Source organism: Oncorhynchus keta, chromosome 11 (genome assembly GCF_023373465.1).
Source record: "Oncorhynchus keta strain PuntledgeMale-10-30-2019 chromosome 11, Oket_V2, whole genome shotgun sequence".
NCBI lineage: Eukaryota > Metazoa > Chordata > Actinopteri > Salmoniformes > Salmonidae > Oncorhynchus > Oncorhynchus keta.
The window spans coordinates 9,554,236-9,576,729 of NC_068431.1; the positions used below are offsets into that span (position 1 = coordinate 9,554,236).

The 22,494-nt window shown below is 41.8% G+C and overlaps 1 pseudogene; it reads left to right on the forward strand.

The window, feature by feature from the left end:
• LOC118371115 (teneurin-2-like) overlaps window positions 1-22,494 on the forward strand; it is a 474,921-nt pseudogene that overhangs the window by 311,579 nt on the left and 140,848 nt on the right.

A 22,494-nucleotide genomic window follows, 5' to 3' on the forward strand; every position in this document is an offset into this window, starting at 1 on the left:
TATATATATTATTCAGTAAAAGCAGGACACTTTCTTTTAGCTTCACATGACCAGATAACTGACATCAAGTCAAAATCACCCGGCCTCTATACAACACAGTGTTTGCCAAAGCAGCCGTGGATGTTGGATGTTCTGCCGACCTGCTCAGAGCAAAGTGAGTGGTGGGGTTCATTTAATTAGTGAGAGTATTCACACTTAGCTGGGAGTGCTTTGCCGTGTACGAGACAGTCTCGGGGCCTTGGTGATACCCATTCCATCACACCACAACAGGCATGTTGGGTTGTTATGTGTATCTCTGGTCTTGGGGAGATGCATGAAACACCAAACACATGCAGCTTAAAAAACACCGTGAAAGCAGAGGTTGTAACATCTTGGAGGGCCTTGTTGGACATACTGTAAGTAGAAGCACAGAATTTACGATATACCGGTATTGATGTACGGACCAGTCTTGGGTTTTTACTTTACCTTCTATACCGGTATTTGAATGTTTGGTTTGTTAAATGTGATACGCCGTGGGTAACATCCACTTGCATAGTTTATAGTTTATAGTTTACTTGAGTCATCTCTCTCTCTCCATGCCGCTTTCTACAGACCTAGCCCCGCCCCCTGTCACTCAAAGAGCGCATAGTTGCTCCTCAACCACGAGACACTTGCGTTCAGTCGCTCTGCATGATCAATGCAGCACATACAACAATGATGCTGTTTTCACTTTGCTTCTTAATCTAAATCCACTAGCGTTCTATAATGACACTATTAGTTTGTTTCTTACTCCAAATCGCTAGCTTGTCTTTCCTTAGCAAGTTGGCCTTAATCGTGTTAGCCGCTAATGCTAATCGCTATTAAGCTGGCTAGCTAGCTCATACACGTACTGAGTAAGAGCAAACGTTACTAGCTAATACAGCCTGATAATAACAGTGATGGTGGAGACCCAAATCAGCATGTTGTTTGTGCAAAAGTATATTCTAAATGATCTGGGACTGGTACTCCCTGTATATAGCTCCACATTTATCTGGTACTGGTACTCCCTGTATATAGCTCCACATTGATCTGGTACTGGTACTCCCTGTATATAGCTCCTCATTGATCTGGTACTCCCTGTATATAGCTCCACATTGATCTGGTACTGGTACTCCCTGTATATAGCTCCACATTGATCTGGTACTGGTACTCCCTGTATATAGCTCCACATTGATCTGGTACTTCCTGTATATAGCTGCACATTGATCTGGTACTTCCTGTATATAGCTCCACATTGATCTGGTACTGGTACTCCCTGTATATAGCTCCACATTGATCTGGTACTGGTGCTCCCTGTATATAGCTCCACATTGATCTGGTACTTCTTGTATATAGCTGCACATTGATCTGGTACTTCCTGTATATAGCTCCACATTGATCTGGTACTTCCTGTATATAGCTCCACATTGATCTGGTACTTCCTGTATATAGCTCCACATTGATCTGGTACTTCCTGTATATAGCTGCACATTGATCTGGTACTTCCTGTATATAGCTCCATATTGATCTGGTGCTCCCTGTATATAGCTCCACATTGATCTGGTACTTCCTGTATATAGCTGTACATTGATCTGATACTCCCTGTATATAGCTCCACATTGATCTGGTACTGGTACTCCCTGTATATAGCTCCATATTGATCTGGTACTCCCTGTATATAGCTCCACATTGATCTGGTACTCCCTATATATAGCTCCACATTGATCTGGTACTTCCTCTATATAGCTCCATATTGATCTGGTGCTCCCTGTATATAGCTCCACATTGATCTGGTACTTCCTGTATGTAGCTGCACATTGATCTGATACTCCCTGTATATAGCTCCACATTGATCTGGTACTGGTACTCCCTGTATATAGCTCCACATTGATCTGGTACTGGTGCTCCCTGTATATAGCTCCACATTGATCTGGTACTGGTACTCCCTGTATATAGCTCCACATTGATCTGGTACTCTCTGTATATAGCTCCACATTGATCTGGTACTCCCTGTATATAGCTCCATATTGATCTGGTGCTCCCTGTATATAGCTCCACATTGATCTGGTACTTCCTGTATATAGCAGCACATTGATCTGGTACTGCTACTTCCTGTATATAGCTTAATTCTTGTGTATTTTATTCCTCTTGTTACTATTTTTATATTATTTTTTAACTCTGCATTTTTGGGAAAGGTTTGTAAAGTAAGCATTTCACCCGTTGTGTTTGGCGCATGTGACTAATACCATTTGATTTACCCTTGTCCACTCTCCATCCTCTCCTGCCCCTCCCCTCCGTTCTCCTCCCCTCCCCTCTCCTCTATTCTCCTCCCCTCTACTCTCCTGCCTCTCTTGCATTCTCCTCCCATCTCCTCTCCTGCTCTCTCTTCCCCTCTCCTCTCCTCTCCATTCTCCTCTTCTCCATTCTCCTCCCCTGCCTCTCTTGCATTCTCTTCCCCTCTCCTCTCCATTCTCCTAATCTCTTTCAACTCTGTATCACTAATTTACTGTGGCCAATCTTAAACCCTGCTGTATGCTTCTCCATATTCATGAGTCATTTCATATTTAACCAGATCAAACAGGCCTGCTAGCTGCAGCTATAGTTGCTTGCTGTCGTATTCCACAATATATTTGTTTTATTTCACCACCAGTAAAATATAGTTGTGGTGCCTGGTCAATTATAACTACACTAGTATGTGTACAGCCCTTCAAACGAGTGGGATTCGGCTATTTCAGCCACACCCGTTGCTGACAGGTGTATAAAAATAGAGTACACGGCCATGCAATCTCCATAGACAAACATTGGCAGTAGAATGGCCGTGCTGAAGAGCACAGTGACGTTCAGCGTGGCACCGTCATATGATGCCCCTGTCAACTGTAAGTGCTGTTATTGTGTAGTGAAATCGTATAGTTGTGATGCCTGGTCAGTTAACACTATGTAGGTAACATCCGTCAGCGATAGACAATAATACTAGGAGTCAGTTATGATCGACTTTACTTGAATTGAATTACCTTAAAGCAGAGTTTTGGGGTCAACCATTTCACTACAACTCTACTTTTATGAAGTACTGAAAGTGCAGTCTTACCGAGGGTATTGTGCAGGGTACACAGCCCTTCCACATTTTTTCATTTATTTTGTCACTGGCCTCTTCACAATACCCTATAATATCAAAGTGGAATTATGTTTTCGAAATGTATATAAATGAATAAAGAATGAAAAGCTGTAGTGTCTTGAGTCAGTAACTATTCAACCCCTTTGTTACGACAAGCCTAAATAAGTTCAGGAGTAAACATGTGCTTAACAAGTCACATAATAAGTTGCATGGACTCACTCTGTGTGCAATAATAGTGTTTAACATGATTTTTTGAATGACTACCTCATCTCTGTAACACATACAATTATCTGTAAGGTCCCTCAGTGGAGCTGTGAATTTCAAACACAGATTCAACCAGAAAAACCAGGGAGTTTTTCCAACGCCTCGCCAAGAAGGGCACCGATTGGTACAAATAAAAAAAGCAGACATTGAATATTTTTTATTTTATTTTAATTAAGCAAGTCAGAACATGACAGCCTACCCCAGCCAACACTGTGCCAATTGTGTAACCACCCTCCCAATCACAACCAGTTATGCTACAGCCTAGATTTGAACCAAGGTCTGTAGTGATGCCTCTAGCACTGAGATGCAGTGCCTTTGACCACTCCGCCACCCCATAGGGCATATCCCTTTGAGCATGAAAATGGTTGTCTAGCAATGAACCAATTTGACAGAGCTTGAATATTTGTTTAAAAATAATAAATGGGCAAATGTTGCACAATCCATGTGTGGAAAACTTAGGGAGAGGTCAAAATGTACACAATATTTACCCAGAGGAAAATGGGGGAGGGTCATGTTTTTTCAATTTCATTCAGGGGGAGTGTTAAGTATTTGTTTTATTTCATCCAGGGGAGGATCATTTGTAACCAATTAAATGTCATATTACTCAGGGTTTGAGAATGAGTTGTTCATTATAGTATCTTGTGTGCCCGATGATTTTAATGATTTTTTAAAATGTTTACCTTTATTTAACTAGATAAGTCAGTTAAGAACAAATTCTTATTTTCAATGACAGCCTAGGAACAGTGGGTTAACTGCCTGTTCAGGGGCAGAACGACAGATTTGTACCTTGTCAGCTCGGGGGTTTGAACTTGCAACCTTTCAGTTACTAGTCCAACGCTCTAACCACTAGATTCACCCCCTGATTCTCTTGCGGGTACGCCTAGTGTGGTCTATATCAGCCTTTCTCAAACCTCGTCTGTTCGCCTGCCGGTTTCTAAAGAACATCACAGGGTGGTAGAAGTGTACGGAGATGAGCTTGATGCACGTTTCCAATGAATATTGATGGTCTTATTCCCGTGACATGATGATAGATGCTTGACTGCCCGTTTGACAAATACAAATAATAGCGCTCTTATCCATAATAATTTCATAATGTACAGTACCTGCACTGTATCTGCAATCTGTTGAACTGTTGGCTAGAGAGCACGTACCAAGACCAGAGTGGGCACATTTGCCATATAACGCCATTTTGTTTGTGACAAACCCATGAGTACAGTTGAAAATGCGATGGTAACCCATTTCAATTGTATTTTTCATTCGGTACATGGGAATTTTTTATGTGCACAACATCATCACTCAGACTTTTATCCGTAATAAGTCTGTTTGATTGAAACCCATTGCTGGTGGGTAAATGCACATTCTATTTTATGCAGATCTGAGAATATGTGCATAAAAATCTTTCGCAAATTGGATGGAAACCAAGCTAGTGATATTCATAGGCTGTGCTACAACTCTTCTATAGCCAAGGACGAGGAGACAAACATTTACTTTGCTTGGGAAGTAATGATTCCCATAGCAGTATGATATTTAATGTCCGGCATTTCAACAGGCTATTTATTAAACTACATACTATAACTAAATCAGTCAGGAGCAAGCAAGGTAGGCTAAGAAGGAATAAAAATTAATTGGTTTAGGCTATATTATTATTTCAAGTCTATACATTTAAGAAATCAACTGTGAAGCATTTGTGATACTCGCAGTTCAACAACATGCCTATCTATACATTCTACATTTAGGTTGTATAAATTGAAATGTATTTTGTTTTATTTTACTTAGAATTAAATAATAATTAAACCAAAAAAAAGACAATTTAATCCATTTTAATTGTTGTGCACTTTTGTAACACAACAAAATGTGGAAAAAGTCAAGGGGTGTGAATACTTTCTGAAGGCTCTGTATACAATTCAATGTTTTCTCAGTTCAATCGGTTTTGGTTGCAAAAGAGTGGAAAAGGGAGGTAATATCCTCTGACTATGGCAAGTTAAAGAACATTATTTTACCATTGATGGCATAACGAATCAACATGAAAGCCATGCTTTCACTATATATTTCTCAAGGTCAGAGTCAAACGCATGAGCTGTTTTTGTAAGGCGTGTAAAATACCTTACACGATGGTTAATTTAAAAGCCTGCATCGAACATCAACGTTGACCTTCTTTCAGCCTGCTGCTTTTAAACAGCAAGGTTATCCGGAGAGATAGGAGTTGAACACCCCGTAAAGCTTTCCCCATCTTCTATATCTCTTTCTTGCTCTCAATTGTTTCTCTCGTCTTTCATTGTCGTTATTTTTTTTATGGCTCGGCAGTGTGGCTCTGTTGTCTGTGGACTTGACAGTCTCAACTTGAACATAAGAGCCAGTGTGTCTCAAAGAGTATAGATATGGACACAAGATGTTCATATTTCTATCACTTCATGTTCAAACGGGGCGTACACCTGTGACTTACAATACCTGTGTGTATAGTAACACATGTATCCTCCATCTTCTGTGTGTGTGTGTGTGTGTGTGTGTGTGTGTGTGCTCCCCAGGTCGTCCCCTACCTCCCACACCTTCGTCCAGCCTGCTACCCCCGCCCCACCTCCACCCACCGGTCCATCCCATCCTGCCCCCCCAGCCATCAGGGAGTGTCAAGTGCCCCTGCTGGACAGCCGCTCCCCCCACGTCATGCTGGACCCCCCTCCTGACAACGAATTCTCCCCTAATTCATACCTACTCCGGGCCTGCGCCCCTCCACCCCAACCCCCCTCTGCGGGTAAGACCTCTTCCCAAGCCAATGTACTGTACAGTATCGTAGATAATCCATCTACCATGGAATCTCTCTCTGTCTCTCTTCGCTGTGTTTCAGGAATGTATACAGTCTGTTGAATGGTTTAAATGTAGATTTACAACCAAAAAGTGAGTGAATTGTAAACGATAAAGCCACATCGTTGACGGTAAAGGACATTCTACAATGATCATTTGTAATGTACATTTTTTTTAATGATCCTTGATGTCCTTTAAAAATAACTAATTTGCTTCAGGTATAATATCAAATGTATCTGTTAAGATTTCATTAATTGATATTCTGCATTTTCCAAATATTGTGTTTTTCACACACAAAAAAAGTAAGTCATTTAGGATCTTTGTAAAAATAGGAAAGCGTTTTGAAAGCTGCTCCTTTATTTTTTATTTAGCCAACTGTGCACCGCCCTATGGGACTCCCGATCACGGTCAGTTGTGATACAGCCCAGGATCAAACCAGGGTCTGTAGTGACGCCTCTATCACTGCGAGGCAGTGCCTTAGACCACTGCGCCACTCAGGAGGCCAATCAGAATGTATTATTTTCATAGTAAATTATGAAACCTTATCATTGACTCAGTTTCTAGCTGTGCATGTGAGACTGGTTGCATATTAAATAGGCACACATTTAGGGCTTGTATTTCCACTGTCATCTGTGGTCTATTGGATAAAATAAAGAGAGCTTGTTAGTGTACAATATTTAAATAATAGACATACATTTTAATTGGTTAAGAATATGTTACTTATCAAGTGGAAATGTAGTGTTTATTTTCAATTCAAAGGCAAACTGGTGAAATGACCAATGCTTTGGAAATGGATAAATATCCATGCATTGGAATTGTGGTTTAATTCATTATTATGTCATTGAATTGTTAGATTGAATTGAGTTTGAAATGCATATATATATATATATAGACACACAACCATTTATGCATTTCAAACTCAGTTCAATCTATATTAATATACATATCCACAGTAAGAGGTTTGAATAATACTGTGAAAATGATAATGCCCTTTTTAGTGTGAGAGCTGTTTTAGAAGAGTGCCTGAAATGGTTTTAGTGGGATGGAGTTTTGGCCTGCCTGGTCACATCACCAGGTGGTAAATGAGTAAATGTATCAATAAGAAAGAGTTCCAAACCTCTCTGCCAATAACAGCTAGTTTTCACCGTTCCCCTCCCAACTCAAACCACTCCCAGAAAGTCTAGACAAAATTGTTGCTTGAGAAATTAGTCTTTGCTAAGAAGCAAATTGTATTTCACTGTAAGGTACTTAATTGTTACGCAGATATTTTTTGATATTTAGATAAAAACGTCTGCATGGACACTTAAAGATGCAATATCGCTCCACCATTTCCTGTTTGCTAAAATTCTAATAGTTCACCTAATTTCCGTTTAAGTGACAAATTAAGCAGTCATTGTTTAAAGAGTCATTGTACCATCTAAACCAATGTGAAATATTTTCCATAACCCAAATTATGTATTTTCAGCTGTTTGAAACTGGTGTACAAAACCGAGAGTAAAAGTATCAAGAAAATGTAACTTAAGACCGGGAAGCATACAAACAGCTTAAAATGAACATATCTACCGCTTCTTAGACTTGCTTTCAATGAGAATGACAGATCTATAACACACAGTTCTACGATATTCAAAAACATTATTCATTAGAAATGGTGTGGAAATAGGCCCACTTAATTCATTTTCATATTCTCTGCCCGTAATAGCTTTACCTTTTGTGCGCTACCATGAACAAGCAAGAAAATTGTGCGTCTTTGAGTATGCTTTCTTTCCAAACACGGTGATTGCGCAGCTGTTAGTTTTTTTTCTAATCACGTCGGCATTCAGAATGAGACTTCCTAGGTGACTGAATTCTCCTCAGTGGGAGAGGACGGTGAAAGGAAAGGATTTCAGATGATTACTGCGACGTCACACAGAGACTCTGCTTGTAGCCGGAGCTACAGACGAGAGGAGAGCTTTGTCTGCGTTTCCAATGGTTGCTCTCACTCTTTTTGTGTGTGTTTTTTTTCTTCTGACTGTACATTCAACACTATTGATATATTCCTTGTGTATTTATCTCTAAAACGTGGAAGCACAGTGTTTGGCTATTGTGGATTCATGTTGCATAGTTCTGGGACTATGATTATTATTATTATTTATTATTTTTTACATACCAGTGAATATTCCCTTAATATATTGTGAAGAAATTATGTACTTACTGTAGGTTATATATTTTTCTTGCCAGGGCACTTGAAGAAATTGACTAAAAATAGGACATTTTTACATGGATTATTGAAAAAAATTGTGTGTTGGAAAAGACGCTCAAAGACCCTCAGTCTAAACGGAAATATAAAATGTTTGAAATGCAGGACGTTTGAATTCCATTGGTCAGGTTTTCTTTACACAATATATTTCCAACCCACTGTGTCTGTGAACCACAAAGCAATAGTACATTATGGAGTAATACAAGTAGGAATTTTACATTAAATCAAATTTTCTCGTTTATGGTTTCTGAATTAGCAGGTATCAGACACTTTTGTGTCCGAAGTTTATAGTGAAGTGTGACATTTATTCTGTAGACCTGCTCCTTTCAGTGTTGTCTTCTGATCCACATCATCCCAAAGCCTTTGAAGTTGAAAGGCCACTGACTCCCATTGTTGGGGGTCATGTGGTTTCCTCCTTGAATAGATTGAGATGACACCTCACTAAATCGAAAAGAGAAAATATATATTCTCTGTGCTTGGTCACTCTGGCTCTTTCTAATCAATGTGAAGTAAATGTCCTGTTTAAGGGCAATCATTAGAGCTTTTACTCTGCGCAATAACTGCCAATAACCCGCATAATCATAGAATTACCGGTACCCCCCTGTATATAGCCTCCACATTGACTCTGTACCGGTACCCCCTGTATATAGCCTCCACATTGACTCTGTACCGGTACCCCCTGTATATAGCCTCCACATTGACTCTGTACCGTGGTCCTTCTGTAGCTCAGTTGGTAGAGCATGGCGCTTGTAACGCCAGGGTAGTGGGTTCGATCCCCGGGACCACCCATACGTAGAATGTATGCACACATGACTGTAAGTCGCTTTGGATAAAAGCGTCTGCTAAATGGCATATATTATTATTATTATTATTAAGACAACATACTGAATGAAGCATGATGGAGATGAATGTCAGGAAAGCTGTGAAAGAGATCTCCATCCTCCTCTATGGATCTGAATTGGTAAGTGGGGGGTTCAGAATTCGAGAGCAATGTGATTTTAGCCAATTTCAAACGATCTCAAATTGATTTACTTTTCCGAGGAGACTCATCAATCATGGCGAAACTAACCATATTGTACGTGTGTTCGGTCTGACACAGCACTCTGACCGATGTCGTAATATATTGATTGAGGAATCAGCAATTTGATTTTCATTATGATAGCCTGTGCTTCTTGTTTTCAACAGATACACATAGTAGTAGATACCCTAGTCATAGACTGTTCTCTCTGCTACCGCACAGCAAGCGGTATCGGAGCTCCAAGTCTAGTCATAGACTGTTCTCTCTGCTACCGCACAGCAAGCGGTATCGGAGCTCCAAGTCTAGTCATAGACTGTTCTCTCTGCTACCGCACAGCAAGCGGTATCGGAGCTCCAAGTCTAGTCATAGACTGTTCTCTCTGCTACCGCACAGCAAGCGGTATCGGAGCTCCAAGTCTAGTCATAGACTGTTCTCTCTGCTACCACACGGCAAGTGGTACCGGAGCGCCAAGTCTAGGTCCAAGAGGCTTTTAAACAGCTTCTACCCCCAAGCCATAACACTCTTGAACATCTAATCTAATGGCTACCCAGACTATTTGCATTGACCTCCACCCTTTTACGCTGCTGCTACTCTCTGTTATTATCTATGCATAGTCACTTTAATAACTCTACCTAAATGTATATATTACCTCATTTACCTTGACTAACCAGTGCCTCGCACATTGACTCTGTACCGGTACCCCCCTGTATATAGCCTCCACATTGACTCTGTACTGGTACCCCCTGTATATAGCCTCCACATTGACTCTGTACCGGTACCCCCTGTATATAGCCTCCACATTGACTCTGTACCGGTACCCCCTGTACATAGCCTCCACATTGACTCTGTACCGGTACCCCCCTGTATATAGCCTCCACATTGACTCTGTACTGGTACCCCTGTATATAGCCTCCACATTGACTCTGTACCGGTACCCTCCTGTATATAGCCTCCACATTGACTCTGTACTGGTACCCCCTGTATATAGCCTCCACATTGACTCTGTACCGGTACCCCCTGTATATAGCCTCCACATTGACTCTGTACCGGTACCCCCTGTATATAGCCTCCACATTGACTCTGTACCGGTACCCCCTGTATATAGCCTCCACATTGACTCTGTACCGGTACCCCCTGTATATAGCCTCCACATTGACTCTGTACCGGTACCCCCTGTATATAGCTTCCACATTGACTCTGTACCGGTACCCCCTGTATATAGCCTCCACATTGACTCTGTACCGGTACCCCCTGTATATAGCCTCCACATTCACTCTGTACCGGTACCCCCTGTATATAGCCTCCACATTGACTCTGTACCGCTACCCCCTGTATATAGCTTCCACATTGACTCTGTACCGGTACCCCCTGTATATAGTCTCCACATTGACTCTGTACCGGTACCCCCTGTATATAGCCTCCACATTGACTCTGTACCGGTACCCCCTGTATATAGCCTCCACATTGATTCTGTACCGGTACCCCCTGTATATAGCTTCCACATTGACTCTGTACCGGTACCCCCCTGTATATAGCCTCCACATTGACTCTGTACCGGTACCCCCTGTATATAGTCTCCACATTGACTCTGTACCGGTACCCCCTGTATATAGCCTCCACATTGACTCTGTACCGCTACCCCCTGTATATAGCTTCCACATTGACTCTGTACCGGTACCCCCTGTATATAGTCTCCACATTGACTCTGTACCGGTACCCCCTGTATATAGCCTCCACATTGACTCTGTACCGGTACCCCCTGTATATAGCCTCCACATTGACTCTGTACCGGTACCCCCTGTATATAGCTTCCACATTGACTGTGTACCGGTACCCCCTGTATATAGCCTCCACATTGACTCTGTACCGGTACCCCCTGTATATAGCCTCCACATTGACTCTGTACCGGTACCCCCTGTATATAGCCTCCACATTGACTCTGTACCGGTACCCCCTGTATATAGTCTCCACATTGACTCTGTACCGGTACCCCCTGTATATAGCCTCCACATTGACTCTGTACCGGTACCCCCTGTATATATCCTTCACATTGACTCTGTACCGGTACCCCCTGTGTATAGCCTCCACATTGACTCTGTACCGGTACCCCCTGTATATAGCCTTCACATTGACTCTGTACCGGTACCCCCTGTATATAGCCTCCACATTGACTCTGTACCGGTACCCCCTGTATATAGCTTCCACATTGACTCTGTACCGGTACCCCCTGTATATAGTCTCCACATTGACTCTGTATATAGCCTTGCTTGTTATTTACTGCTGCTCTAAAATTATTTCCTACTTTTTATTTTTCTTAAAACTGTATTGTTGGTTAAGGGCTTGTAAGTAAGTATTTTACAGTAAGGTTTACACCTGTTGTATTTGACGCATGTGACAAATAAAGTTTGTTTTGATTTAGTACGATATTCCTATTAATGATTGTGTTGGGTTATGTATTACTGCATGGCCTTTCTGCTCTTAGAGGGGCCGTGTTTCTGGAAATGGGAGTGTGTAACATTTCTTCACGCTGTGTTTTGCATTAGGCCTAAGTGTGGAAAAGAGTCAGACAGATATAATCAGCGCAGATTAGAGGAGTTTAGTAAACAGCAAAATGCAGCAACTAGAGGCTAATTTGGTGAAAATATGGGCAATTTCCCAGTGTCCCTGCTGCTTAAGTGTCGACATATTCTATTACAAAATGTTTAGTTTATTTGTAAAATATGCTGTACTGCATATTACAGAGTATTGGATCTCTCATTGGGGCGGCAGGGTAGCCTAGGGTTAGAGTGTTGGACTAGTAACCGGAAGGTTGCAAGTTCAAACCCCCCAGATGACAAGGTACAAATTGAATTACGGACCTGCGTTGATTTTGGGCGGCAGGGTAGTTACTGAGGTGGTTACAGTGTAGGGGCGGCAGGGTAGCCTAGTGGTTAGAGCTCTGTACCACTAGTAACCAGAAGGTTGCAAGTTCAAACCCCCCAGATGACAAGGTACAAATCTGTCGTTCTGCCCCTGAACAGGCAGTTAACCCACTGTTCCTAGACCGTCATTGAAAATAAGAATTTGTTCTTAACTGACTTAGTTAAATAAAGGTAAAATAAATTGTTCACATACCACATCAACAAAAACTAAGAAAGAACAGTTACTGTTATCACTAGAATTAATTTAGTTCCTTAATTTTGAAAAGTGGTACATTACGATATTTTGGTATACCTACAGTAAATGTAAGTAAATATCTTTTGAATTATAAAAAAATGTTTCAATTCCGCCACTTTGTAACCTCATATTCATTCTCTCCAGCATCGTGCCAGTGTACATACAGTAACAGTTAAAAGTTTGGACACACCTACTCATCAAGAGTGGTGCAAAGGATGGCCTACTTTGAAGAATCTCAAATATAAAATATATAAACACTTTTTTGGTTACAACATGATTCCATATGTGTTATTTTGGGGTGGCAGGGTAGCCTAGTGTTTAGAGCGTTGGACTAGTAACCGGAAGGTTGCAAGGTACAAATCTATTTTGATTTGTTTAACACTTTTTTGGTTACTACATGGTTCCATATGTGTTATTTCCTAGTTTTGATGTCTTCACTATTATTCTACAATGTAGAAAATATTTAAAAAATAATAAATACAAAAACAACCTTGAATGAGTAGCTGTGTCCTGAACTTTTGACTGGTACTGTAATGCGAAAAATGGTGCGTTTCTATGATCTGCGGTTAAAAATATTAACAAAAAAAAAAATGCACACAAGGTAGGATTAAAAGTAAGAAAAACAGGGATTTTCGAAACCTACAACACGTTTTTAGCCAGAGGGAGGGTATTTTCTGGCTCCTCACACCACCACGAACCTCATTAGTGTTAAAAAATCACATTAGAAAATGTTGTAACTTTTGATGATGTCATCAGGTAGAACTTTTTTAATTTTCTACAAAACATTTTTTTTTTAAATGTTATTTTCACCGGTAGACACTGGTATTGTGCTGGAGGTATAATGAAAATGAGTTTGAAAAGTGGAGGAATTTCCCTTTTAATATATTTTTGTTGCTCATTTTCATCAATTAGTACACAATAGTTTCAGTTAGTAATTCAATAAAAGTGATCACAATAGATTGTATGAATTCTGTTTAGAAATATAATTAAGTGATAATGCCCAGGAAGCCGGTGTTTGGCCCGAGACGTTGTCGAGACAGCAAGGTTTAAACAAATCTCCGTTGTTGAAAACTAAATGTTAGTCTAAAAGACATGTGAAATAATGTCAAGATGCTTTTTATAGTGAAGATAAAGTTTATAACTTCCTTGCCTGGGCTGATGAGGCAGTGGATTGCTCAGTCAGATGGAACAGAGTAAATAGGCTTTTAAACGACATAGATTTAGCCGGTGGTAAATTGTGGAATAGACCCCGGCTGGAATGCGGTTCTAACCAATCAGAATTCAGGATTAGACCTACTCGTTTTATAATTAGGCTCATAGAAAAGACAGGATAAAGCACAGTAATATGAAGATTCCAGTATTTTATTGACTCAAACATCCAAAAAGTGCATATTGAAATATTCAAAAAACAACAACAAAAATGAGCTCCTGTTATTCACATATTTATTTTATATATTTAAATTGGTATGTTTCTGAAATAAATAAGCAAAGAATCCTTCAATTTATCTCATGCCACTTTTTACTCATCACATGCAATAAAATCTATCAAAGTCAGCAAGGAGGTTAAAATAACATAGATAGATTTTTCCATGGTATCAAATGTCAATAGGTATCACCAAGCGGCATGTCTACGACATGAAAAAGCATTTCACCACAGTCTTATGGAAGTTGATGGCCTGGCACTGCAGTATAAAAGGCTTTAATATGATTCTATGCTTCCCAACCCATCCTGTTTGGGAGTCGGAAATCATAGTTTTTGACTACACACAATTAGCCCAGATTGTTAAGACATGCAGTCACATGAATTTACAATGTAGACATTGTACCCTTATGTTCTTTATGGAAAGGAGTAAAAACGAAGATTTATGTCAGTGGGTCGTATCCGAGTAAAAATAGTTTTGTTTCCTTTGTCTCCCAGCCCCTGTACCCATAGCTTTCTGTCACGTTCGTTGGAACACTAGGACCGGAGTATTTTCGGGGGGTTCTGAGAGGTATGAAAGATCTGTTGAGATTTCCTTATCATCAATTCCATTGAGATTTCAAACACATCTCCTTTGTCAAGTGGGCTTTTCCTTTTGCCATTGTTCTGGATAGAAGAAAAAACAATATTTGAATTGCCTGTTGTTTTCTGTTCTGGTATCTCTATCCCGTGTTGATACTTATAATGAATCCTGACGTCATTTTATGTAGATGTTGTATGTAGAGCACATGCAGCTCACGTCCTGCTGTCATTTTATATAGAGGTTGTGTGTAAAAGCACATGCAGCTCACATTCTATATTGTAATAGGATACTGGAATTGTCTACAAGTCATTCTAACGTGCTGTTTTGTCATTTAATTTTCCCTCCATCTGCACACATCGTTGTCATTTCAGTCTTCTTTACTTTTCTTGTAAAATCACTTCATCGAGGGAAACATTTTGACCAACAACCACCAAGAAGCTAAAATAATGAAATGGGATAATGAAATGTTTTTCTCCTTCGTATTGCATTTGTATTTTCTTGCCCGTATGTATGCCTCGGGTTTTACAGTTATTGACCGATTCCCTTGGAGTTATGACAGCACTCTACTCCTCTAATTCATGACATATCCCATCACTGTGTGTGTTAAAGTTGGATGACTTGTGTTTCGTGCTCCTAAATTCGACATAATATTGTTCTAACAGATTTTTAATTTCCCAAGGTCATATTTAAATGCTTAGTACACCTTCCTTATTGCGGCAGTGTTGCATCTCTCCTAAACAAATTATAAACGTGGCCTTTCAAAACATACGGTCCTTGAAGCCTTCCTACCCTGTCTTTCAGCCCTGATTCTGGCCTATCCACAGTGCCGGCTGTGTGCACCTGGTTTGTGTTGTTAGCTAATCCATGCTACAGCAGTCGCACCTTGTGACCACTCTGTCACTGGTCCAGAGGCCGTCTGATTCTCAGGTGTCATGGGGGGAGAAGGAAGGTAATGGAATCGGCACTGAATGTGTGGTACCTGTCTGTCTCTCCACACACCAACTCTCTGTGAATGTTTAGCAAGAACTGCATGTGAGCAGTAGGTGACGCATTAGCTACTCCTGGAAAGAGCCATGCTGTGAGTATATTAACGCTACCGATGCATTATTCATCTGCTGTTTGTTTTCTCCCCTTTTGCTATTTCGGGTGTCTTTGCATTTGAATTTAACAATAATAATAATAATCCAACAAGGAAATCACAAGAGGTTTGTGTGGCGTGTTGAATGTTTGATCACTCCATTCTCTATACCTCGTCGTTACCGAATGAAAATCCATTTTTTTCTGGTCTTTAAGCGTTTGAATAAATGGTATTAATGTCACAGATTGGGTCTCTGGTGATGAGTGTAATTTCTCGTCTCCCTGACTGTTGTCACTGAATAGTTCTAACTGTCTAATTAGTGGAGATGAGTGGCTGAGGCAGAGATATGCTGTGCTCTGAATATTTAACCCCCCTCATTTGCACTACTGTACCTCAATCTCTGCTTTTTAATTAAATCGCCATGAAAAATTTTGATCAAGGGGAGAGGGAACGTCCAGATCCTCAGGTACGGGTATGATTCACGGCTTCTCAAGTATGTCTGCTCCCTGATCTGACTCAGTGTGGTGTTGCTGCGGGTCTGTTACACCAACCATCCTATCGCTCTGGAAACGCCCAACAGAATTGTCAACATACAGTTTATTCACTGAACAGAAGTCATCGGAAAAAAACAAAATTAAACCCGACCTTGTTTGATCCTGCCATTCTCTCTCATCATAGGCTACTAGCAGTGGAAGATAATGCAGTCTGGACACCCACAGCTGAACCATGGGACATTTAATATCCATTACACTGTGCTTATCAATTTGCAGCCCAAGCCAAATGTTAACCCATTCAGGCAGGCATCCACCACACGTTGAGGCGCTGAGTGCTGTGATGAGTGCACACTTACCCTTGGGCTTGTTTCAATTGAGACATTTTCACCTGTGTTTGGTGTGTGTGAAGAGGTCGATAGGAGGAACTAACTAAAGAGTGGAAGACAGAAGCATGCCCCCTCTCCAATCATGCCACCACATTTATTTTTAAGCAACTTGAGTCACAGTAAAAAAAAAATGAAAAAAAAATCGTAATTTCTATGACCTGCTTTCTCGGGGCTTCTCCTGCCGTGTGAACATTGTGTCTTTTATCCTAATGGACATTGATGCTTTTACTCGTGTTGTTTTTTCCAAGGTTCCCACCACTCATGCTGGTGAAATGTATTTGAATCCTTGTCATTCTAGCCCGTAGTCTGCAAAGCTGAGCTGCAGTAATTTCAACATCGCCATGCACCTCTAACAACAGCGTGTGGAAGAAGCTGTTGTGTGGGGCGTTTCCATTTCACCCTGCATTGCCTCTGTAATTACTTTGAGCCTTTTTGGTCCCTTTTAGCTTACTGCCTTCTTTTTTTTTTCTCTCTCTCTACATGACAGCTGAGTTGGGCTATAAAACACACTCTACACCTGGGTCATTATCGCAAACAAGTTATGTAGCCTGGACTCCTAACGGTTGGACAAATAAATAGGCATATAGGTCATTTCAAGTTCAAACTGAGTTCCATCCTTTTGTAAGCAAATTGCCTTGAACATTCAGCCAGCTTTTTTGTTCAGAAATATCTTTTTTAAAAACAACAAACCATGAAGTGGGCTCTCTTTCCCAGGGTTTATTGTTGTTCTTGTTGTCTTTCACATAATGTAGGTTTGCAAAGTTAATTAGACTTCAACTATTCATCATGAAATGATCGGAGAAGAGAAAACATTGAAATAAAAACACATTTGGAAGAAGATGGAAGATGGAGGGGGAATGAATGTCATGTTTATGGTTGGGGTGAATACAGCACAGTGCTGTTTCCCTTCTCAACAGTTTTTACATTGAATGGGCTTTATGATGCAGGCTGAGATGTGAAGGGAAGCTATAAAAAATAAGTTGGTATTCTACAGTTGGCTCTGAGGGACCTGATCACAAATAGAGAGTTGGCGGCGTTTAACAGTCCGGAACCTCCAACGACTATGCACAGTCCGGAACCTCCAACAACGGTCCACAGTCCGGAACCTCCAACGACTATGCACAGTCCGGAACCTCCAACGACGGTCCACAGTCCGGAACCTCCAACGACGGTCCACAGTCCGGAACCTCCAACAACGGTCCACAGTCCGGAACCTCCAACGACTATGCACAGTCCGGAACCTCCAACGACGGTCCACAGTCCGGAACCTCCAACGACGGTCCACAGTCCGGAACCGCCAACGACAGTCCACAGTCCGGAACCTCCAACGACTATGCACAGTCCGGAACCTCCAACAACGGTCCACAGTCCGGAACCTCCAACGACGGTCCACAGTCCGGAACCTCCAACGACGGTCCACAGTCCGGAACCTCCAACGACGGTCCACAGTCCGGAACCGCCAACGACAGTCCACAGTCCGGAACCTCCAACGACTATGCACAGTCCGGAACCTCCAACAACGGTCCACAGTCCGGAACCTCCAACAACGGTCCACAGTCCGGAACCTCCAACAACGGTCCACAGTCCGGAACCTCCAACGACGGTCCACAGTCCGGAACCTCCAACGACAGTCCACAGTCCGGAACCTCCAACGACTATGCACAGTCCGGAACCTCCAACGACGGTCCACAGTCCTGAACCTCCAACGACGGTCCACAGTCCGGAACCTCCAACGACGGTCCACAGTCCGGAACCTCCAACGACAGTCCACAGTTCCGGAACCTCCAACGACGGTCCACAGTCCGGAACCTCCAACGACAGTCCACAGTCCGGAACCTCCAACGACTATGCACAGTCCGGAACCTCCAACGACGGTCCACAGTCCGGAACCTCCAACGACGGTCCACAGTCCAGAACCTCCAACGACGGTCCACAGTCCGGAACCTCCAACGACGGTCCACAGTCAAGAACCTCCTGAGACGATCCACAATCTGGAACCTTCTGAGACGGTCCACAGTCGAGAACCTCCTGAGACGATCCACAGTCTGGAACCTCCTGAGACGGTCCATGGTCCAGAACTTCCCGCTCCATGGCAGGAGTCTTCCTCTGCACCAATGCCCAGTCCGAGCACGGCATCCAGTCCCGCTCCATGGCAGGAGTCTTCCTCTGCACCGATGCCCAGTCCGAGCACGGCATCCAGTCCCGCTCCATGGCAGGAGTCTTCCTCTGCACCGATGCCCAGTCCGAGCACGGCATCCAGTCCCGCTCCAAGGCAGGAGTCTTCCTCTGCACCGATGCCCAGTCCGAGCACGGCATCCAGTCCCGCTCCATGGCAGGAGTCTTCCTCTGCACCGATGCCCAGTCCGAGCACGGCATCCAGTCCCGCTCCATGGCAGGAGTCTTCCTCTGCACCGATGCCCAGTCCGAGCACGGCATCCAGTCCCGCTCCAAGGCAGGAGTCTTCCTCTGCATCGATGCCCAGTCCGAGCACGGCATCCAGTCCCGCTCCAAGGCAGGAGTCTTCCTCTGCACCGATGCCCAGTCCGAGCACAGCATCCAGTCCCGCTCCAAGACAGGAGTCTTTGTCTGCACCAATGTCCAGGCCAGGGTCGGTGTCCAGTCCCGCTCCATGGCAGGAGCCTTCCTCTGCACCGATGTCCAGGCCAGGGTCGGTGTCCAGTCCCGCTCCATGGCAGGAGCCTTCCTCGGAATCTAGGTCCAGTCCAGGCACAGGCATCATATTTAAGTAGTTATTTTTCCCTCCTGTGTTTTGTGGGATATTGTTTATGTGTAGTTGCATGTCAGCACTCCATTGTCGTCACATTTCTTTTAGTCTTTATTGTTTTGTTGTGTGGTTCACCTGCTATTTCTAATAAAAGATGTGGAACCCAGATCACGCTGCACGTTGGTCCTAGTGTGCTTCCAACGACGGTCCACAGTCGAGAACCTCCTGAGACGTTCCTAGTGTTCCAACGAACGTGACAGAAAGCTATGGTTACAGGGGCTGGGAGACAAAGGAAACACAACTATTTTTACTCGGATACGACCCACTGACATGAATCTTTGTTTTTAAATTAAAATATGTTTTTTTTACCCCTCAATAATCCTACATTTTGGTTAAAAAAAATAATGTGTAATTATATTCATTACAAAATCCCCCTCTTTAATTTGAGAACATTTTATTTTTTTGTGATACATACCAAGAAAACAGACACACTCAATTTAAATTTCTGTATAGCGACGAGCTGCCTCTCAATCAGAAAAGCAATTAACCTTTTAGAAGTTTCTTAATTCTATATCCATAGAGTGGTAATTACCAACATGGCTGCATGTTATTAAGTTTGTATCCTCATTTACTAAATGTTAGTTTTCCTCTCTTGCTTCTCATACGACATTGTTTTGTTTGCGATTGGAATGTTTGTCTTCCAGGCTGGAAGAAAAAAGGTCAAATTTTCTGTTTGAGGATAGGTTGAGTGAGTGCACTTGTTCTGCCTGGCTCATATGGTGCTTTATGTTCATGTCTTTATGCTGCAGGATTAAGTCACCATGTCGTCCATTCTGAAAAAGCTGTGGCTCCTACCACTAAAGCAGCAGAGCGGCTAGGTGCCCCGCCAGTCCTCTACTGTGCAACACAACGGAGTTTTTTAAAGATGGAGCTTATTGTTTAAATAGGTATAAAGATAGGTGGCCTGTGGTGTTTCACCTGTTGTACCGAGCCACAGCTGATCCTTTGTGGATGGACCTGCTGTGGCATTAAAGAGAAGTACAGGGCCTTTTTATTAGACTCTATTAAAACGCAACACAGGGGACTACTAAAGGCCAGCACGCTGCTGAACGCCGTAATCTGCCTATTACAGTAGTGACTTTGACAACCCCGCTGCTCAGATCTCCTCTGTATTAAACAGATATTGAGGTGACCATTGTGTCTGTGGGATTCCACTGGTTCACACAGGGGTGTAGTTCCTCGGGGTTAGAAACCGGAGCCTCCGACGGCAACGGCCCTTTTGTGTGACCACAGACCTGTAAAAGGAAACTGCACAGGCCCATTAAGGGTTGGTAGACAACCTCCCTGGCTGTCGGCTCGATTTGGAGCCTGAACGCTAGTTTACAGGGTGAAAACGATGATAAAAAGGCGTAGGATCTGAGCACGGCCAAGGTTATCAGAACACATTAAAGCGCTAGTCCCTGAATGTCATTGTGTTTAGCCGGAGCTGCAGTGTGGAGTGGTGCATTCGATGACCAGGTCACAGTATAATCCACTGCTCTCCAGCCCTATTGTGCAGCTCAGATTGTTCCAAAGCTCCCAGCGTCCCTGCAGACCGAACCCAGCTTTTGTAAAGTGTGGGTTTTGTATCACTGTTTTTTTTATCCTGTTCTTACACAGTGTGGTGCGGGAGATTACACACCCTGGCCCTCCAAACCAGAGCTGATCACATCCCCTCTTTCATCTATCCGCTCCTCTTTTTCACAAGACATTTTGTGTGAAGGGCCTCTCCTTTTCTTAGCTCAAACTGTCACTTCCTGGTGTGAGGCTGATTCTTTCACTACTTGTCAGTTCCATACCGTATATGTAAGAGAGTAGGCCCACTGTATTTTATCATATTGACTTTATATATGGAATGTTCAATGAAGTATACAAGGATAGGCCGAAGAAACCCCGATGGAGAATAGATGTGTGTGTGTGTGTGTGTGTGTGTGTGTGTGTGTGTGTGTGTGTGTGTGTGTGTGTGTGTGTGTGTGTGTGTGTGTGTGTGTGTGTGTGTGTGTGTGTGTGTGTGTGTGTGTGTGTGTGTGTGTGTGTGTGTGTGTGTGTGTGTGTGTGTGTGTGTGTGTCCCAGTAGGCTTTGCCTTTAGATCAGTCAGTAAGACTGTTATGGCATTATGGAAGATGTAAACAAATGTCCTTTCTTTTTCCTCTTAGAGGAATATGTCCATTCGTTTATCTAGCCACTGTTTGATCAAGGCTATTTCCTGTATGTCCATCATGCACTGCAGGCTGTACAGGATGAGTGGGGGCACTAAGTTTTTTAAATATATTTGTTATTCTGTGTCATATCTGCAGATTGAAATTAGAATTGTCCAAATGTTTCTTTGTAGACTTTAATAATTAGTGATATTTTCTAATAGCACTTCATTAATTTATTTAGATCTCATTTGCCAAAATCTGAAGTATTACCTACTTTCATTATCTTTTAATTAAATGGTATGATTTAGGGTTGCTACAAAAATGCAGGAAAATATTTTAATTGCATTATTTGATTAAACGTTTAAAAGTAGAGAAAATATTTTGATTGCATTATTTGAAGAATTTTAGTCACACAAGTAAATGTTTAACTTTCACAAAGTTAAGTCACAGCTTTCAATTTTCATGTTTCCCTTTATTAGTTGCACATGGAGAAGGGCTTACATAGCAGTATTACAGATGAGCTTTGTTTCTTTGTAAGCTCTTTGTGCATTTGATGTTTATTAACAGGCCTTCTCTCCCTGCCTTTTTGTCAGCAAACATTGTATTGAGTTACAATATGATAAACATTGTATTGAGTTACAATATGATAAACATTGTATTGAGTTACAATATAATAAACATTGTATTGAGTTACAATATAATAAACATTGTATTGAGTTACAATATAATAAACATTGTATTGAGTTACAATATAATAAACATTGTATTGAGTTACAATATGATAAACATTGTATTGAGTTACAATATGATAAACATTGTATTGAGTTACAATATGATAAACATTGTATTGAGTTACAATATGATAAACATTGTATTGAGTTACAATATGATAAACATTGTATTGAGTTACAATATGATAAACATTGTATTGAGTTACAATATGATAAACATTGTATTGAGTTACAATATGATAAACATTGTATTGATTTACAATGTGATAAACTTTGTATTGAGTTACAATGTGATTTGGTCACTCTAAATTGCA